Source organism: Littorina saxatilis, linkage group LG16 (genome assembly GCF_037325665.1).
Source record: "Littorina saxatilis isolate snail1 linkage group LG16, US_GU_Lsax_2.0, whole genome shotgun sequence".
Taxonomy (NCBI): domain Eukaryota; kingdom Metazoa; phylum Mollusca; class Gastropoda; order Littorinimorpha; family Littorinidae; genus Littorina; species Littorina saxatilis.
This window is the reverse complement of record NC_090260.1, coordinates 6,843,050-6,849,894: the sequence shown is the minus strand read 5'-3', so window position 1 is coordinate 6,849,894 and position 6,845 is coordinate 6,843,050.

Here is a 6,845-nt window from a genome sequence, read left to right as displayed (position 1 = left end):
TGAAACTGAACGGACTGCATTTTTCACAATGACCGTAGTCCGCCGCTAGTGCAAAAGGCAGTGAAAGTGACGAGCCTGTTTAGCGCGGTAGCGGTTGCGCTGCGCTGCATAGCACGCTTTTCTGTACCTCTCTTCGTTTTAACTTTCTGTGCGTGTTTTTAATCCAAACATATCATATCTATATGTTTTTGGAATCAGGAACCGACAAGGAATAAGATGAAATTGTTTTTAAAACGATTTCGGAAATTTAATTTTAATAATAAGTTTTATATTTTTAATTTTCAGAGCTTGTTTTTAATCCAAATATAATATATTTATATATGTTTTTGGAATCAGAACATGAAGAAGAATAAAATAAAAGTAATTTTGGATCGTTTTATAAAAAAATAATTTTAATTACAATTTTCTGATTTTTAATGACCAAAGTCATTAATTAATTTTTAAGCCACCAAGCTGAAATGCAATACCGAAGTCCGGCCTTCGTCGAAGATTGCTTGGCCAAAATCCAAAATTTCAATCAATTTGATTTAAAAATGAAGGTGTGACAGTGCCGCCTCAACTTTTACAAAAAGCCGGATATGACGTCATAAAAGACATTTATCGAAAAAATGAAAACAAATCTGGGGATATCATACCCAGGAACTCTCATGTAAAATTTCATAAAGATCGGTCCAGTAGTTTACTCTGAATCGCTCTACACACACACACGCACAGACACACACACACACACACACACACACATACACCACGACCCTCGTCTCGATTCCCCCCTCTATGTTAAAACATTTAGTCATAACTTGACTAAATGTAAAAAGAAGCAAAACTCGCGGTAAGGGCGTGGGTGGGTATTCGGCCTTCCTATTTGTGTATCCATGGTCGCTGCTGTCGCTGGCCGTCGTTGCTCTGCTGGTGATTTTGCTGACGTCGGCTCATTAATTTTACAACCGTGGACGGACGAGCGAGGGCGGAACAAACTCACAGCCGTCTCGCATTGGAATGGTATTGGCGTGTTATTCACATCTCGTACCTGCTTCTGACGTACGTAATAGAAAGGAATTAAACAGGGGGGGGGGGGGGAGAGAGAGAGAGAGATGAGACCGGCAGAGCCGCAGAGACTGAAGAGGGACAGGGTAGCGGGGTGGGGTGGGTATAACAGCACACGTCAGGCTGAGTAGGAAAACACACGGAAAAACCGACTAACATTTAGAGACATAGAGGAGGTAACTGAAGCAGGACAGACAGGGCTCATCTCGTGACACAGGCAGACAGACAAGGGTTGAGAGAGAGAGACAGACAAAACACGGACAGTCTTTTAGATATATTTTACGACAAACCACGAGGAGGAAGGAGAAGGGTTTGGATCAATGGAATCACTCCGAAAAACCGGGCGGGGATGTAGCTCAGTCGGTAGCGCGCTGGATTTGTATCCAGTTGGCCCCTGTCAGCGTGAGTTCGTCCCCACGTTCGGCGAGAGATTTATTTCTCAGAGTCAACTTTGTGTGCAGACTCTCCTCGGTGTCCGAACACCCCCGTGTGTACACGCAAGCACAAGACCAAGTGCGCGCACGAAAAAGATCCTGTAATCCATGTCAGAGTTTGGTGGTTTATAGAAACACGAAAATACCCAGCATGCTTCCTCCGAAAGCGGCCCGTTTGGCTGCCAAAATGGCGGGGTAAAAACGGTCATACACGTAAAAGCCGTGGGAGTTTCAGCCCATGAACGAACAAACAAACAAACTCCGAAAAACAGAAAGCAAGTCGAGGGTCCAAAAACTGGAGGTTTCCGCTATAGCACAAATCGTGACTGAAATAATGGGAGTACGTTCTCAGGCAAGCTGAGCTGAATCGATCAGCCTTGTACAGAGGCGGATCAGTTCATTTTATGGGGGGGGGGGGGGGGTTCCAAAAATATATTGCGAAGCGCCTAGCTCGCTAGGGGGGTCCGGGGGCATGCCCCCCCCCGGAAAATGTAGAAAAAAAGGATGCAAAATGGTGCAATCTGGTGCATTCTGAGGATCAGGCAGCAGATTTTGTCACTGATTAATACCCCAAAAATTGAAACTCAACCCAAAAAACACACAAAAATATTTTTATTTTTGGGCTGTTGGGGGGGGGGGGGGGGGGGGGAAACCCCCCCAAAAAAACCTCGTCCGCCCCTGTTGTAATACTCGCAGTATGAACCAAAGAGTGTAAATACCAATGAAAGTTAAGGGTCTTTGATTGAATCGTGACAAAGACAAAACTGCGCAATAGTGAACGACTTCCAAGTCTCACCAATAGATGGAAATCGTCTTGAAATTCTGCTGTAGAGGAAAATATTCTGTCTGTCTGTCTGTCTGTCTGTCTATATCGTTCCGATTGTCTGTCTGTCCGTCTGTCTATTTGTCAGTATGTCTGCCTGACAGTCTGTCTCTCACTCTCTCTCCTACGAGCAAAGATAATATCAGGAGGACTGGGTGGCCGAGTGGTAACGCACTTGCGCTCGGAAGCGAGAGGTTGCGAGTTCGACCCTGGGTCAGGGCGTTAGCAATTATCTCCCCCCCTTTCCTAACCTAGGTGGTGGGTTCAAGTGCTAGTCTTTCGGATGAGACGAAAAACCGAGGTCCTTTCGTGTACACTACATGGGGGTGTGCACGTTAAAGATCCCACGATTGACAAAAGGGTTTTTGTTTGTTTGCTTAACGCCCAGCCGACCACGAAGGGCCATATCAGGGAACAAAAGGGTCTTTCCTGGCAAAATTGTATAAGCATAGATAAAAATGTCCACCAAAATACCCGTGTGACTTGGACTAATAGGCCGTGAAAAGTAGGATATGCGCCGAAATGGCTGCGATCTGCCGGCCGATGTGAATGCGTGATGTACTGTATAGTGTAAAAAAAAATTCCATCTCACACGGCATAAATAAATCCCTGCGCCTTGAATATGTGCGCGATATAAATTGCATAAAATAAAAATGTAAGAAAAAATAAAATAAATAAATCCCTGCGCTTAGAACTGTACCCACGGAATACGCGCGATATAAGCCTCATATTGATTGATTGACAGTAGACCCCCACTGACCTTCTACCCCTCTCTCTCTCTCTCGTCGACTGATAAACGTTAACTCATCGTTAACCTCTACCGAAAAGGTCAAAACAAATTATGAACAAGTTTATCTCGGATCACAGTTGGCTTTCACCATCCTTTTTAAGAAAAAAGCGTTCTTTGATAATGAAACATTCAACAACTCTCGAAAGTGTTCTCTCTCTTCTTGTAAGTTTAATTGTTTCTTTTTTCCTGTTTTTAAAAACAATTTTTCATATTTCTTTTGTCTAGCTTTTTTTTTTTACCTAAGAATGTATTGAGCAGCTTTTTTTCTTATTATCTGTCTGCCTGAGTGTCTTTCTATCTTTCTGTTTGTCTGTCTGTCTGTCTGTCTGCCTGAGTGTCTTTCTATCTTTCTGTCTTTCTGTCTGTCTGTCTGTCTGTCTGTCTGTCTGCCTGAGTGTCTTTCTATCTTTCTGTCTTTCTGTCTGTCTGTCTGTCTGTCTGTCTGTCTGTCTGTCTGTCTGCCTGAGTGTCTTTCTATCTTTCATATCGACGTTCCTTCGTTCCAAACCTTTTTTCTCCTTTTATTATTAACACTATTATTAACATTATTACTATTATTATTATTGTAATTCCCCACGCGGTATTATTGAATTCGTCCAAGGTAATCTTATAACAAGGGCGTGTGACCTAACCGGCCTTCACCCAGTGGTTTACGCTACACACACACACAAACACACACCGGCACACACACACACACACACACACACACACACACACACACACACACACACACACACACACACACACACTCAATCTCTCTGGGCTGAGTCTCGAACTTACATTTTTACATTCAGTCAGTATTTGACTGACTGATTTGTGGGAGACTGCTCCCACAAATCATTCAGTCAAATATTGACTGAATGTAAAAATGTAGGCGTGACAATTAAGTAACAACTAAATCTACAAACTGTGCACGGGTTGTCAAAAGCAAGGAATGTTTTAAGCTTCCAATCGGACTAAACCCACTCATTTCAAACCAAATCTGATTAGATTAGTTTGAGTGTGGGGGCTTTGTCGGAACTGCTGTAGTTATGAAACTTGACCTGACATGACATTACCATTGACATTGTTACTATTTCTGTTGAAGGTATTCTGAGGTTATAAATTTCTGCTACGGAAATGCACGTTGACAGTCTATTACTTCCTTCGTTCAGAAATAGAGAGAAAGAGGGCAGGGGGCGTAGAGAGAGAGAGAGAGAGAGAGAGAGAGAGAGAGAGAGAGAGAGAGAGAGAGAGGAGAGAGTAGAGTGAGAGAGGGAGAGAGAGAGGAGAGAGAGAGAGAGAGAGAGAGAGAGAGAGAGAGAGAGAGACAGAACTCAGAACTCAAAACTCAGAACTTTATTACATAAGGATAAAGGTTTTAGGCTTAGCCTAATCTTCCAACCTGACCTTGGAACATATACAGATAATAATTGTAAACAGAAGCAAAGATTGCGCACATACACACACACACACACACACACACTCACACACACACACACACACACACACACACACACACACACACACACACACGCACGCCGTATACACACACACACACACACAAACTCACACTCGCTTACACACACACACACACACACACACACATGCACACACACATGCACACATGCACACATGCACACACACATGCACACATATACACACACACACATCCCCCCCACACACACACATGCTCGCGCGCGCGAGCGTGCGCTCGCATACCTACACACATGCACATGCTATCATTTCATACCTAAAATGAACAGTATCTCATCAAAGTATTAAACTAGTAAAACATCAAAATAATGGTCGAGTATAAACATAAAAAATATTGGACTCGCAAAGTCATACAAAACAAGACCAGACACAAACAACGGAAATGTTTTTTTTTTAATTTCTTAAAAAAGTACAGCAATGTATTGCCGAACAGGGCCATATACAGGCAGCTTAAGTTACAAGAAGAAGGGGGAGGGGGACGAGGGATTACGCATTCAGATTAACTACATATACAATATTTAAAAACAAACAGAGAGAGAGAGAGAGAGAGAGAGAGAGAGAGAGAGAGAGAGAGAGAGAGAGAGAACCAGAGAGACAGAAAGACAGAGAAAGAGAGAGACAGAGAGAGAGGGAGAGAGAGAGAGAGAGGGGGGAGGAGAGACAGAGAGAGAGAGAGAGAGGGAGAGAGAGAGAGAGAGAGAGAGAGGGGGAGAGAGAGATATATATATCCTTGAAAAATGAGGTCGTCACAGTGCCGTCTCAACTTTCACAAAAAAACAGAGAACATCCAAGAAGCCCGCAACTGCAAGTCTATCTTCAGCACACGCATCGACACTTGAAGTTGCATGGGTGGGGAAAGAGGTGGTAGGGCAGAGAGACAGAAAGAGAGAGAGAGAGAGACAGAGAGAGAGAGAGAGAGAGAGAGACAGAGAGAGAGAGAGTGAGAGACTCAGAGTGAGAGACTCAGTGAGAGATCCTTCCGTTGATACAAAGGGGAAAGGTTTGAAACAATCAAGTGCAGAAAGGAATAGCAGGGAAAACATCTTGTGTTCACATGATTAAAACAAGAAACACACAAGTAAACAAGGTTTCAGAGAAAAATCCACAAAGGAAACATGTACAACAGTCTGGAAAATGGTAAAGCATTAACTGAGTGATAGCTACCTACAAAAAGTTTAGTTTTTTTATATATATTTATTTTTAAAAAATATCATGTATCATACACCATGATGCAAGTAGCTGATCATAGTACGGGAATACCGATAGCCTGCCACAGTCATACCGAAAAGCGTATTTTTGTCAGAACCATTTTGTTGTTGTTGTTTGTTTGTTTTTACTTACTGAGAAGGAAAATACGTCACTGAACTAAGAGTATGACATCAATTCCTGAGTCAGTTTTGACCAAACAAATAATCAAACACTTGAAACCATGTCTGCAGATTTTACACTTGCTTTTTGTTTTTTCCGCTGTTGATCGTCTACTTGATATTTTTCTTCCTCTTGTCGATCACACTTCTTATATTGTATACAAGAAGTTAAATCAGTGTTTCTTTCGTCATCCTTCTGTACGACTTGCGCGGCATTCCGCATCAGAATCTAGACTCCAAAACTGACTCAATGCCGTGAACGGTGAAACGGAAACCGTATCGAGTCCCGCTTTCATTTCAAACAGTTATTAACCCTCCACCACAGCGAGCAGTAAATACACACCTCAACACGGAACAGAATGTAAACAGTACACAAACCCGCGAGCGGCGCTGGACGAGAGACCGAAACGAGGGGGAAAGGGGGCGTGTCCCGGGCAATCAACACGAAAATGCCCGTGTAGTTTTTTCTCTCTCCACCACATCGAATTACCAGCGTTCTCAGGGGTGAAAACGGACCAGAAGTGTTACGCAATCTGTTAGCCAGTACCTGCGTGGTTCAGTTCGATCTGACGAGTGCGTCGCGTGCAGTATTGATCCGATGTTTGTGTCGAGTGGTCTGCCACGCAGTACTGCGAAAACGGGGGAATCCCTCGTGTGTTGTGACGTCAAGCTAGGTCACGTGACCCATGTATGTGTGTTGTCGCGATCAGTGGCAAAATAAACGGATCTGGCGGCGATTTAAAGCTATCCAACCCCTCTCGCCCTCACAGTGGCTTACGATTAAGTTTATGAATTACTCCATTTCACCAATATCGGTATGATAGGTCCAGGGCGGACGAAAACCCACGAAAATACCCCTTGACACGGCACCACCGACTGCCACTAATCTATCCCAACATTCTTTGTCCGAT